Source organism: Macaca thibetana, chromosome 15, assembly GCF_024542745.1.
Source record: "Macaca thibetana thibetana isolate TM-01 chromosome 15, ASM2454274v1, whole genome shotgun sequence".
Classification (NCBI taxonomy): domain Eukaryota; kingdom Metazoa; phylum Chordata; class Mammalia; order Primates; family Cercopithecidae; genus Macaca; species Macaca thibetana.
The window spans coordinates 68,623,432-68,639,031 of record NC_065592.1 but is presented as its reverse complement, the minus strand read 5'-3'; positions in this window follow the sequence as shown (position 1 = coordinate 68,639,031).

Sequence of the window (15,600 nt, the reverse complement as noted above, 5' to 3'; positions counted from 1 at the left end):
CCAGAAAATGTATAGCTAAAGACTCTAGTCATATCATATAGTTCTTGACTGTTTTCTCCATTATTTAGAAGTAGAAACAAACAGAAGCATTTTTAATGTTACATACTATCAAGTTTTTTAATTAAAAATTATAATTTTTAATTTATACTGGTTATAACTATATTTAAAACATTTGCATTATGGTCATAGAGTTTTGTCCAAAATCGTATTACAGATTTAGAACATAAGACTTTTTATTAGTTAGAACCAGGTAGATGCTACTGTAAAATCAAATAATTCAGTGGCATAATGAAATAAACAACATAATAAGATAAAAGTTTCTTTCTTTCTTGCAAAATCCACCATGGTTTGAGGCAAGTCTTTAAAACAATTTATTGCCATTTAAGTACTCAGTGACTCAGTATTCTTCAAGATTTGACATCAGTGTTTTAATACAAAGATTTCATCACAATTTTATGCCAAAAGATGAGAGAACTGGAGAATCTCACACTGAAAATTAAATATTTCAGATAAGAAGTAAAGCACATGACTTCCACTTGCCATGAAGAGAACTAGTCATAAGCCCAAGAAAAACTACAAATGTTCAAGAAAATGTATACCACCAATATGTGCCTCACTGCAGAGGATGATCTGCTATCTATGAATTAGCTACATCTATCCAAATGCCTGAATATTATTAATACTTAATCCCACCAAATGAGTTAACCCACATCCTTGTAATAAGTTCTTAGTAATTTAACTTCTAATCATGATTTTTAAATTGTTTTCCAAGGGATTAAACAGTAAAGTCAGCCCAAATAGTAAATAATTGAATTTCCAACGTTTCATCACTCTCCCGAAATATATATCTTATAAAAAAGAATGACATTTATTCTGATAAATAATCAAGTTTTACAACACCTGGATTTCATTGGTTTCTCTTTTTTAATAGTTTCATACTTACCTAACAACTTAGAAGCACAGTTTGAGCAATATTTGTTCAGTGTCAAAATGTTTTCCCAATTGCACAGCAGTTTTAATTCAATATATTCTGAATCATGACTAGCAATACAGTTTCTAAAACATTCTACATTTCTATTAAATTTTCTTTTTTAAAATCTGTCTTCTGACTTATACTAATACTCTTTCCCAATATTAACCAGCATTTTTTCTTTCCTACATTTAATCTTTGTATATAGTCATAAATGACAGAACAGACACAAAGGTAAAATTATATGTATTCATTTCTATGTTTGTAAATATACAAGCTTATATACATATATATATGTACACACATACACATATATGAATGTATAAACTTAATTGGGCAAATTTTATAACATGAGTAAATCACATTTATTTCACAGTGAGAATTTGAAGTGACTGAACAAGTGTTTTTATACCATATCCTTGTAAATTTTTAGATATTTAAACCATTTGAATGAGGATTCTGCCTTCTTCTAAGATATAATAATAAGGACAGAATTTATCCTCTGCCTGAAACAACTAAAAGTAGACTCTGTGTGTGTGTGTGTGTGTGTGTGTGTGTGTGTGTGTGTGTGTGTGTAGAGAGAGAGAGAGAGAGTCTATTATCAGGTTGGTGCAAAAGTAATTGTAGATTTTGCCATACTTTCAATGACTAAAATCTATTATAGATAGACTATATATTTTGTCTATATATGTAGACTATATATAATGTATACAGACTATATATATGTACATAATCTATTATTAAAAAAAACAACAGATTTTAGAGGTGCTGGACATCAGATAATAATGAATAGTGACCCCCGAGAGATGTGGAAAAACTAGGGTTCCCTATGACAGTCCCAGCTTACTGTGTTGAGAGAGTGTCCTGGCTTCAGCATAGGAAGCAAAAACCCAGGTGGAACCTGGTAGATACTCTGAGATCAGGAGCTGCGGGGGTCTCTCCCGCAGACCCTGACCCAATGACAGATGAATAAAGTACACTGACACACAGATATTCTGCTTTGCCAGTCTAGCTGATCATCCGGGCCACTTACAGACTCCATGCAGAATGCTGTTAACATTTGCGACCGTGGCCCCGACTCGCATTTATTCAGTAAATATTAATTGCATTTATTTAGTAAAGATTAATTGACTAAGGCTTGAGTCAACAACACTAGAGGGTAACTGACATTGTGGACTTCCCGAGTAGAAAGCAATTAAGCACATGTGGTAAATCAAAGGTTAGTCTTAGGACCATATGAGTAAACAAGCTAGTTAGATAAACTCTCCACATTCCTTTGTTTCTACTCTGGTTTATTTAACTAAGGGGATAAGGCTGCCTTCAGCCAAGTTTATTACTGGAGCTTATGCAAACCCCCAGACCTTCCAAGAAGGTTTGCATCTTATAATTTTCCTCACCACCCTGACTGAACCCCCACAAGGCGATAGAGCTTAGAATCTGGAGAGATCAAAATGGCTAGAATTCACAAGAGGAATACTGAGAGAGAGCTGAGCAGAAAAAGAACCGTGAAGATCTGCAAAGTTTAGCAGAGTACTTATCATTAAATATGTTTGAGGAAACTATTCAAGATCAGCGGAAAAAAAACTCAAAGATTAGAGAATAATGCCAGGCACTCTTGTACAGGACTGAGAATAGAGCCTGTTCCCACCAGCCAGACTGGGGACATCCATAAGCTGTTGTATAGAGTACTCAAGAAGAATTAACCATAGAATGAGCAATGATTTGAACCAGCCTAATAATCATAAAACTAAGACCAGTAGGATGCGGTGGCACACACTTGTAATCCTAACACTTTGGGAGCCCGGGGCGGGTGGATGACCTGAGGTCAGGAGTTCCAGACCAGCCTGGCCAATGTGGTAAAACTGCGTCTCTACTAAAAATACAAAAAATTAGCCAGGCATGGTGTTGGGTACCTGTAATTCCCAGTTACTCAGGAAGCTGAGGCAGGAAAGTCACTTGAACCTGGGAGGCGGAGGTTTCAGTGAGCTGAGATTGTGCCACTGCATGCCAGCCTGGGCCACAGAGCAAGACTCCATCTCAGAAAACAAACAAGCAAACAAAAAAGCCAAAAGCAAGACCAAAAACATCCATCCACTTCAAGTAATACAATTGTATTTCAGAGCAAAGCTGAAGAATTTGTAAAAGACTTCAGAAATATCCAGCACTCAACCAGGTAAAACTCACAATGTTGATTATCTCAGTGAAGCTAATCAGGCTTACAAAATGGCTAGGAAACTCAGTCTATAATGAGAAAAAGCAGTCACTTTTAACCAACACACAGTTAACATAGACTTTACAATTAGCAGAAAAGGACATGAACAGAATTATCATAACTATATTCTATATGTCCCAAAATTAGTAAGTAAAGACATGGAAGATATAAAAAGAAGATGTATATTGATTTTCTGGAGAGACTGAATGTCTGGGATGAGTAATATGCTGGATGGGATTAATAGTATGTTAGACATCGAAAAAAAAACAGTGAACTTGATGTTAACAGAAAAAGAAATTACCAATAAAGAAATACTGAGTAAATAAGGGAATTTCAAAAGTGACAAACAGCTTAAGTGAAATTGAGGAAAACGTCAAGAAGTCTAACATATGTATATATAATTAGTGTCACTGAAATTGGCGGGGGTATAAGAGAACAAAAATGATCAATAAAATAATGGTCAAAAAATTATCCAAATTTTATAAAAGCTATAATTCTACAGATCCAAAGCTCAACAAACCCTAAACACATTAAATGTGAAGAAGACAACAAAAAGACATATCAAAATACATTTTATTTCAAACCCAAGCATAAAGAAAGAAATCACAAAGTCAATCAGAGAGACAGTACATTATGTATGGAATAATAAAGATAATGATTAAAGGTTTTCCACCAGAAAACATAAAAGCAAGAAGACAATGGAGTAACATCTTTAAAGTACTTGATAGATAATTATCCTAGAATACACACTCAAAATATATTTCAATAATAAAGCTGAAGTAAAGGTGTTTCTACGTATGGAAAATCCGAAAGAATTCATATATTTTGCACTTTCACTAAGATAAATGCTAAAAAAAATGTCATTCAGAAAGAAGTTAAATGACAACAATAAGAAACAGGGATCCACAGAAAAGAATAAAGTATGTTGAAAACAGTAACCCCATGGATAAATATGTAAGACTTATGTTCTTATTGTTTATATTTCATTTCCAAACAAACATTTTAGGCAAAAATAATAAAATAGTCTGGGGGGTGTAATGTAAGTAAAAGTAAGGATTATCGACAACAACTTATAGAACTACAAGTATTAAGAAATATATAAATAAATGTAGTTGGAGATTACAATAACCTCTCTCAATAACTGATGAAACAAGTAGACATACCACCAGTAAGGACACAGCAGACTTGAACAGCATTATTTAAACAACTTAACTAATTGACATGGAATATTCCACCCGACAATAGCAAGATAGACATTTTTCTCAAGCACACTTGGAATATTTACCAAGATAGATGATATTCTGAGCTTTATAAGAAATTTCAGTAAGTTTAAAATAATTCAATTGGTACAGAATATTTTCTCGGGTTACAATGCATTTAAGTTGGAAGTCAATAATACAAAGATAACCACATAAATATTAGAAAATCAAATGACCGATTTCTGAAGAGATCATGGGTTAAGGAATACATCAAAGGGGATGTTACAAAGTATTTGAAACCGTGATCATAAATGAAAGCACAACTGGCAGGAACTCAACTGAGCTGAGAGAGCACTAAGCTGCCAGGTGTTGTGTCACAGCTAATTAAAAGAGCAAGCCATATATGAAAGATTAAGCCTTTAATCCCATTCTGTGATAGCATAAGCAACACTGGAGAAAGTACTGACTTCCCTGTTTCATTTTTGCCCAAGAGTGGTGCACCATTGGATGGTAAAGAGGATGAGCACACACATGGGGGTTGTGTTACCATTGAGGAAGCACCTAACGAAAGGATCCAGCATTTTTAGGGACTGGTGGTGAGGGGACAGACAGGAGAGTTAGAAGTGGAAAAGTACTGAGTACTGGGTCAGAGTGGGGAACAGTGTCTTTAAGGTTTCCCCCTCCTCCTCTCATATGAGGATCTCTGAAGATTCTGCAAGAAGACTTCAGCCAAGGGCTTAGATAAAGAGATAGGAATGAAGGCATCTGGCTAGGTATGTGAATATGTAAGAGCATGGCAGGTGAAGTGGGCCTCAGATCTTGACTGAAACTGGCTTCCAAGGCTGTAATGAAATGGTTATGCATCAAGTACGGTTGAGGAGGACAGCTTTCTCCCATGAAGCATGTTGGATAAAAACGTTCATGATTGCTTATGGTCAGGCCTGAAAAATTGCACATAGGTTTTTAATGAGGAGCTGGACTTCTCAACAGCATACTGAATTACAAGGATACCACTAATGCAGTACTTAGAAAGATATTTATAGCATTAAGCATTTTTTTTGAAAGAAAAAAGATGTGTATGACCTCACCATCTACCTTAAGAAACTAAGAAAACAGAAAATTATATACTAAGCACAAAAATGATATGAATGATAAAAGAAAAAAAATGAATAAAATAGAAAACAGCAAAATTACCAGATGTGGTGACTCACACCTGTAATCCCAGCACGTTGGGAGGCCGAGGCAGGTGAATCACCTGAGGTCAGGGGTTTGAGACCAGCCTGGCCAACATGGTGAAACCCGTTTCTACTAAAAATACAAAAATTAGGCATGACTTTTTTTTTGTCTGATGATGGGCATGATGGGACATGCCTGTAATCCCAGCTACTCAGCAGACTGAGGCAGGAGAATCGCTTGAACCAGAGAGGTAGAGGTTGCAGTGGGCCGAAATCATGCCATTGCACTTCAGCCTGGGCAGGAGTAAAACGCTGCGTCAAAAAAAGAAAAAAAAAGAAAAATTAATAAAATCAAAGATGTTCATTAACAAATAAATAAAATAAACTTCTACTAATAAGAAGAAAAAGAAACTCAAATTATCAATAATATGAATAAGAGATGATATATCACTACAGATGCTACAGATATTAAAAGAATAATGAGAAAATATTATGAGTAACATTGTACCTATAGATCCGAAAACAGATGCAATGGGGAAAAAAAATCCTTAAAGTTAACAATCACCACAGTTTACTCAAGAAGAAATAGGTTGCCCCAATAGTCATACATATTAAGCAATTTAAATATGCAATTTTAAAATCTCCAAGAAGTAAACTACAGACCAGAATGTATTATCGATGAATTTTTAGAAATGCTTATAGAAGAGATTATACCAATTCTGCTAATCCTTCCAGAAAACTTGAAGCAGAAGGAACATTTCCCAGCAGGTTTTTTAATGGGAAATTCACTCTGATGCCAATTTTAGACAAAGATACTGCAATGAAAGGAAACTGCAGACTAATGTTTTCTTTATTAACCTAAGTGCAAAGATTCTGAGTAAAACTTTAGCAAATTGAATTCAACTATATATAGAAAAGATAATACATACTAATCAAGAGAAATTTAATACCAGGAATAGAGTTGTTTTTAACATTCAAAAATCAATCAATATAACTCATCATATTAACAAACTGAACATTAAAATCCATATAATTACCCCAATACAGTTAGAAGAGCATTCAAAAAACTCTAACATCAATTTCTGAAAGCAATTCTGTATAAAATAGGAATAAATAGAAGGCAACTTCCTCAACCCAACAAAGGATATCTATGAAACACCAATAGCTAACATCAGGATTGATGGTGAAAGACTGAATTATTTCCACCTAAGGTGGGGAATGAGAAGATATGTCTGCAGTGTTAAGTATCCAGTTGAGGGTGTTGCCCGTGGTGACAGTTCTTTAGTGGTGGGAGAAACAACGCTAGTCCATCAATCCAGACTATTCATGTACCCTAATCTTAGCTGTGTTTTCCATTGCCAGTAAATTTGCTTTTTGCACATTTTGTGAACTCCATCTCTAGCCTTTCTGTCATGCCTGTGAGCACTGATTAGCTAGAGTCCATGTACATTGATGGCAATCCAGGATCCACATCCAAAATTAAATTTAGCTTAGAGTGACAATAATACTAACAGTTATATTCATTATTGCAGCCTTAAAAATATTTTAAAGCTATTATGTATTTTTTAAAAAATTTAAGGCAAGAATACATTTTCCAAAATATAAAATAATATAATTTCAAAGAATAGAGAGTCAATACAGGAGAGTTGTTTGTAGCACTGAACTTTTATAAATTCACAAATGGGTTCATATCGTGACTAGCTACAGATATTAAGACATACATGGAAAGTCAATTTTCCCATCCATTAAATGGAGAAAAATGCTCACCTTTGTTGCATCAATCAAATGCTATAAATCAATTAAATTTTCTATGTAAATAACAGGCTTTCTGCTACACTGAAAGCATTCAGCCAGCAGTAGTGTATGTGTGTACATGTATTATTATTAAAGGTGACACAGTAACATTCCTGCATAGCCCACAATCAAGTATTGTGTCCTTCTCCTCCAAAAACAATTATCAGAATATTGCTGCCACTAACAAATTCAAACTGTGGCTACAGGAAGTGGAAAACACTAAAAATATAATCAAGCATCAGTGATCAAAATTCATGATTCTAGATGTGAGAAATGTGAACGTTTGTAGCAGGTGAGGATGATTCTATTAAGCAGAAAGCATGTAAACTCAGGATCCAGCTTACTCAGAGAATTTTTGAACATTGAGGCCATGACTTTTTTTTTTTTTTTTTTTCTGGAAGTTTTATTGCCTCCAGTGAGTAAAATTACAGACTGTTTGGAATAAAACATTTAGCTCTACAGTCACTTTATGGGTTTGGCTTATATGAAGAGATTTATAATTTCTATCTGTTTTTGCAGGTTAAAAAAGGGCACGGAAATACTTGAACATAAGCTTATCTCCTTCTCTGTTTATAACTTAGAAAAGTTTATTGTGATTATTTCATCTCTGGAGTGATAAAGGCAAAACAAATTAATTTTGGGAAAGATTCAGAAAACATTTGTTTCTGTATGAAGTGTGCAAAACTCTCCAGAGCATAACATTTATTAAGTTGGTAAAAATAGATTTTGTGCAAATTATTTCATTGTTTTAATTTTCAGTCAGTGCTTGAGATCCCAAGCTTATTAAGGATAAGGATAAAGGAAGCCTTGTATAGTAATAGTGGTAAGGCACTGACTTACGAGTTGGATTTTTTTTTTTTTTTTTTTTTAAGACGGAGTTTTGCTCTGTCGCCCAGGCTGGAGTGCAGTGGTGAGATCTCTGCTCACTGCAACCTCCGCCTCCCGGCTTCAAGCTATTCTCCTGCCTCAGCCTCCTGAATAGCTGACATTATGGGCACGCGCCACCACACCCAGCTAATTTTTGTATTTTTAGTAGAGGGGAGGGGTTTCTCCGTGTTGGCCAGGCTGAATTGGAACTTCTGACCTCGTTATCCTCCCGCCTCAGTCTCCCAAAGTGCTGGGATTACAGGCGTGAGCCACCGTGCCCGGCCAAGTCTTCATGAAATCGTGAGTTCAGATTAGGTATCACCTATACCATGCTACCCCTCTCAAGTAGGTTTAAGAATGTAAAAATGAGCCAACACTTTGGGAGCCCGAGGCAGGCGGATCACGAGGTCAGGAGATTGAGACCTTCCTGGCTAACACAGTGAAACCCCATCTCTACCAAAAAAATACAAAAAACTAGCCGGGCGACGTGGCGGGCGCCTGTAGTCCCAGCTCCTCGGGAGGCTGAGGCAGGAGAATGGCGTGAACCCGGGAGGCGGAGCTTGCAGTGAGCTGAGATTCGGCCACTGTACTCCAGCCTGGGCGACAGAGCGAGACTCCGTCTCAAAAAAAAAAGAAAAAAAAAAGTAAAAATGTGTCTGTACACTAGTCTCCTATTCTTTTAAACTTGACATTCCAGTTATCCTCAGGATATATTGAGAATGATTTTTTTCAGAGTCAGCAGAAAGTCTACAGTTTGATCTTTCTTTATTTCTTTTTTCTTTCTTTTTTTTTTTTTTTTTTTTTTTTTTTTTTAAGATGAGATTGCCCTATGTTACCCTGGCGTAGCTCAAGAGATCAATCCTCCCATCTCGGCTTCTTGAGTAGCTGGGATTATAGAAATGTGCCACCGCACCAAGAAATTTTTCTTTCAATATTAATGTTGAGTGATTTGAATCTATTTAGTTTGTGAATCCACTGTGGATAACACATTAAAAACGGTCATAAAACGTTTCTGACATTTTAACCTCTCATGGATTAGTTCTGTAATGTACCATCTATTCCTAGATCTACTTTTACAATTTTTTTGAAAATTAAGTAAGAAAAATAAGTGAATGCAGAGATAAAATAAAAGTTTAGGTAGAATAATTTTGATAGGAATAAAAAATAGTAAGGGAATTTATGGCATGTGCAGTAAGACTGCTTATAAAAAAGTAGTAGGGATTTTTAGTGAGAAGGGCCCTGAATCAAAAATGCAAACACATGTATCATAAAATAAAGTGCAAGAGCCAAGTATACTGAGACATTTGTGGACAATTTTATTGACATATACATATTGAATTTTTTTCAAACAAAAAAGTATATATTGCATTTAGGAGAACAGAGTTAATTCTCTGTGTTTCCTTAGACTTTCCAAGCCAGAAATACATGATGAAATACAACATACATCATGTATTTTCTATGATAATAAAAATTAAATTTGCTGAATGTTACTTTATCTTCAGTTTATTGCTCAACTATCACTTTATCTGTGAAACATTTTCTGATTGTTCTATTTAAATCACAACCCAATTTCATTTTTCTGCCTTTAAATTTTTTTTAACTACATTTATTATGTTAAACTTTATACACTATTCTTATACTTTATAAGTCAATTTTCCTGCAATTAAAGTGTAAGGTCCATAAAAGCAAATAGTTTTATTCAGCCACTCCGTGGTGTAGCTTTACACAGTATTTAACACAATGTAAACTGCAAAACTCATTTGGTGAATGAATGAATGAAACAACTATCTGCCAGAAACTATTATTAATTCTTATAATACTTTATTTCAATAATCCTCCAGATACAATTTTTACTTCATCCTAATCAGAAGAAAGTGAATCTTGCAGAGTTTAAGTAGCTGCCCAAGATGCCACAAATATTAAATACTAGTGTCAGAGCTGTGATTAAGAAATACATGCCTGTTTACAAAGTTTATTATCTTGTCCAGTCATCTCAATATTTCTGTGGCAAAATTAGTAAAATGATAAAATGAGAACGGAATTTTTTAAGAATCTGACTGGAAAGGATCCTGTTATTCCCAAATGGGAATGCATTTTTATCCATATTAGCCGATGAATATAATTCTTCCAATATAGTGTACAGAGACAAGATATTAAAAATATTACCAATATAGTATACAGAGACAAGATATTAAAAATATTACCACTATGGAAAGATATGATAATCAGTGAAATCATCCTTTTGTTTTATTAATGTACAGCTAATAGCATATTTTTAAAAGAAAAACTATTTTTACTTCATTGTAATATTTTTTACTTTGTGTAATTAATGACACATTAGAAACTTGAGACAGTACCATCTTTTATTATACCTATGTCATAAACCACCAATATACTTATAGTTAATGAAGAATATCATTTGTCCTTCTTTTACATGCAGAAGTTATTTTTAAAGTGAAAAAGCTGTAATTACAGATACAATAGAGCAATACATTAATTCTTGAGTATGAAGGAAAATAAATTTTATAATGGATTTATTTTATTTGTTGAATTTTTGTTTATCCTTTCTCTTCCTAGAAGTGCACTATATATACAAAGACAACATAGCTCATTCATGCAGATCCAAAGTCCTTTGAAAAAATCAGACATCTTGCATCATGGATATCCACTAGTGAAGGAAAAGATATATTGTTGATAGATTCAACCTGGGAATACATGGAACCATAAAATACAAAAGTAACACATTTATTACCCTTTTATTGTATTTATGAAAAAGCAATTCTAAAATTTGTTTTGCTGCTTGTACTAGTCAGGTTAGGGATGAAGACAAGTACGATTGGCTCTGGAATTTTCAAATTTAAATGTATTGGCAACTCTTGCTTTGTGAATTACTTAGTATTCAGTTTTAGGTACATGAAAGGAGGCTTTTCTCCTTTTGTCTCATACAGGTAAAGTTGTGTTAAATTAAACTGGCTTTATCTGTAGCATAAATTAAAATGTAACTAGCCTTCATGTACTGCTTTTCACAAGGATTATCAAACAAAAAAATAAACATCTTAAATCCAAAAGATGCAAAGTAGGTTAGTGGAGCAACCTGAAAAAATTAATTCAGAAGAGATCACCTGGAGTTTTAATCTAAATATAACATTTAATATAAATTACATTTTTAAATTTTATAAATGATGCATATTTCTACAGAAACATAAAAAATTCAAAATAAATTTTAGCATAACATATTGATTTGCCATACAGAGAGGAACACTAACATTTACCAGACATTCTCAAATATATTTATTAAATTATCATGTATAACCAAAATAAGCTTATTTTATTTATTTATTTATTTTTTTTTTTTTTTTTTTTTTTTTTTTTTTTTTTTTTTTTTTTTTTTTGAGACGGAGTCTCGCTCTGTCGCCCGGGCTGGAGTGCAGTGGCCGGATCTCAGCTCACTGCAAGCTCCGCCTCCGGGGTTTACGCCATTCTCCTGCCTCATCCTCCCGAGTAGCTGGGACTACAGGCGCCCGCCATCTCGCCCGGCTAGTTTTTTGTATTTTTTAGTAGAGACGGGGTTTCACCGTGTTACCCAGGATGGTCTCGATCTCCTGACCTCGTGATCCACCCGTCTCGGCCTCCCAAAGTGCTGGGATTACAGGCTTGAGCCACCGCGCCCGGCCAATAAGCTTATTTTAAAACCAGATTTTAAAAGTGTATTTTTTCTTTACTGTATTTTATGCCAGTAGATACTAAATTTTTATTATTTTAATAAAAAGTAATAATTTAAGCAAGCTTGTTTGTTTTGAGGACAGATCTGGAGATAGTTTAGCTCTAATATGAACATGCTATGGAAAATAATGATATGATAAATTCTAGTTGACACCTGGAAAACATGTATTTTAGTTCTATAAACAAAACTAATTGCCTGAAACCAGCTAATTTCAGGTCTGAATCCAAGTGTATTGATTTGCTAGGGCTACCATCAGAAAATACCACAGACTGGGTGGCTTAAAAAAACAATTAGGAACAAAGTCCAAAATCTGATTGCACCTCTTGTCCATGGAGGAAACTAGTAGACATAATAACTTGTTTCACTGACATATTTGCCATGGGAACTTAATAGTGCTGCATCTTCTATTGCTACTGCTACCAGAAAAAATTGTCATTGCTGTACCAGAAACCTGATTTTATTGCAATAACTATCTCCACCAAACACAGAATCATTTTGGTTACCTGCGTATTTGTATCATTATAAAGTTCCCAGTGCAAATTGTAGGAAGATAGAGAAACTGTTACAGATTGCAGGAGACTAAGGAAACATGGTGACCAGTTAAGATCCTGTTAATAGTTTCCTAGTTAATAGTATTGTGGCAATGTTAATTTACTAGTTTTGATCAATGTACTATATGTAAACTTTTAACAACAGGGGAACCTAGGACCATGATGTATGGAAATTCTGTGTACGAGCTTTGTTATTCTTCTCTAAATCTAAAATTATTTCAAAATTAAAAGGTTTATAACAAAATATTATCAGTTGCTGCGATTAGACATGAAATCAGAAAATAAAATCCACAATTATCCAAAAAATCCAATAAAATACTTTTCCCTTTCCCAGTTACATATCTGCTTCAAACACCTCAGCCAAAATAGTATACTGCAAGAGACTGCATGTGAAAGAAGATAAGCCAGACATTTAAAAAATGAAAAAAAAAAAAAAAAGGAAAATAATGTTATGCTTCTCACTATTTTTGTTATGGAAAATAGTTCTTACATCTAAACTGTATTCTGTATAATGTGTAATTAGTTTATTATAGTTATCAAATCAATTAATAAATATTTAAAATTAATTTTAATTTTTGCAAAAACCCCCTGAGACTAAAATATTTAAGAACCTCTGGCATACATCATTGATAACAAGTTCAGTGGGGTAACATCAACCAGTAATGACAAGATTCATTGAATAACTTGCAAAAAGTGATACAAATGTAGATTATATAAAAAAAAAAATTAAAGGTGAAAGAATTGATTTCCACCAAAAAGTGGCATAATTATTGTCAAGTTCAGAGGCTGTATAAGAACTTCTAATATGGGATGATAATAATATTGAATGGACATAACTGGATGAACGTGTTTGGAATATGACTAATCAGGTTCTGGGTGACATCATGTAGTTACATTATGTATCAAAAGTGGATTTAGCTAAATTAAAGACAAAGAGATTGCAAACAGGACTGAACTTGAAAATGACCAAATGGTAGAAACCTGGCAAAAATCTTCAGCCATTCATCAGGAGTACAAAGCTTGCCCATAGATATGAGAAAATACAACAATAGAATTTAGCTTTAAAAACTTTATTTCAGAGTATTGCCCTTTGTATCATCATCTATAGGTTAGTATCAGGGTCATAATGTTCACACTTCACTGTTCAGTGAAACATTCCATCTCCAAATAATTTACTAGGTTAATAAGTCATGTTGTGTCTTTAAGGAAAATTTTGGGAAGAAAGGCTGCCTCTAAAATTTTTAGAAACTTAGAGTTTGCTCCTTTTTAAAAAAAATTTACTTTTTTTGGCATTCTAGATATTTCTAGGCCTTCAATCTGCCTCTAGGTTTGGTTTCATTGGCCTTGACAGTATGAGTGGACAAAAACATAAAACTGGTCGGCATGGCTAGACAAAATTAATTAGAGGAGAATGATTTTCCAAGGTTGCACTGTGAAATAATAACTGTTCTGTTGCATATTCTATTCTATTTTCTGAGTAATAATATTTCATAAGTATACATTATGTATATATACACACGTATGTATATATATGGGTATACACACATGTGTATAGATATGTACACATATATACATGCATGTGTAAATATAAATATGTACACACAAATATCTTTTCAAGATATTTAGAATAACAAATACTTGAAGGTACTAAGCTCACTTCTCATTTTGACTAAGGCATATAAGATTGTGTTTAGATGTCCAACGTGCTTAAAATGGGAATAGTTGGACAGAAAACTAATTAAAGTCCTTTTCTTAATTTCAAAACAAGTTAAGTGCAAATAGTGAGTATTTTCTCTTTTGAAAAATAGTTATATCTCCATAGGCTTGACCAATATAGTGTTAGTAATTGATGATGTCTCAAGTACAAATTTTATAAGATTTTATTTTTAAAATGAAATCCAATTGTACTTTTACTAAAAAAAAGACTATGTCAAAAGGATCCTTCCAATTTTGAACAATCAAGCTTGTAATGACAGAACATCAGTGGCCTTCTGTGTATTATAAGAGGATATGTAATTCCAAACCAATAAATCATGTTCATGGAAGTAAAAGGTGAAAAAAGATGTAATATCCTTCAAGTTAAGCTTAAGGAAGAACTGATAGTATTCACTAACATACACTTTCTTGAAGGATTTTCAATGTCTCCTTATAACTTCCAATTGTTCTTAATACAATTAATTTGAGAAAACAACAGATAATACTATACCAGAAAATATTTTTCATACTGTATTCCCACTAGCAGTATGGACAGAGTAAGGATCATTGTCAAGTAGTCCTGTTAAGTGGTAGCAAGATGCAAATAGGAAGACAAGGACCCAGCAAGATTCCTCAAACAGTGACAGTTTGCTAAGTAAAATATAGTGGAAATAGTTCATGCTTCATATACTTGTTAATCCATCTTTTTAGAACACACTGCTCTTTTCCAGCTGTAATCATGGCTAGCTTTCAGTTCATTCTTGTAACTTAGTACTTCCTTGGGGCGTATGAGGGTTGCTCTTGATTTCATTCCTTGAGTTTATCCTTTCTACTTTTTTGAAACTGAAATTTTCTATTTCTCTAGAAGAGATTTCAGCTTCTCCTTTACTTGTAGTGTATGATACCTTGCTGTGTTACTACAAGAGCCACAAGACAAATGGAAAGAAGTTCTCATATTTTAACATCACCTAATGATATGGTTTGGCTCTGTGTCCCCACCCAAATTTCATATCAAATTGTAATCCTCAGTGTCAAAGACAGGCCTGGTAGCGGGTGACTGCATCATGGGAGTGGACTTCCCCTTGTTGTTCTCCTGATAGTGAGTTAGTTCCCCTGTGATCTGGTTGTTAAAAAGTGTGTAGCACTTCCCCCTGCGCTCTATCCTGCTCCACCGTGTGAAGATGTGCCTGTTTCCCCTTTGTCTTCTGCCATGATTGTAGGTTTTCTAAGGCTTCCCAGCCATGCTTCCTGTACAGCCTGTGGAACTGTGAATCAATTGAACCTCCTTTCTTCATAAATTCCCAGTCTCAGGTAGTTTTTTGTAGCAATGTGAGAATGGACTAATACACCTAACCACACAATTTAATTAATCTATGTGTATGTTTTGTGGTTACAGAACTCATGGTGGCCAAT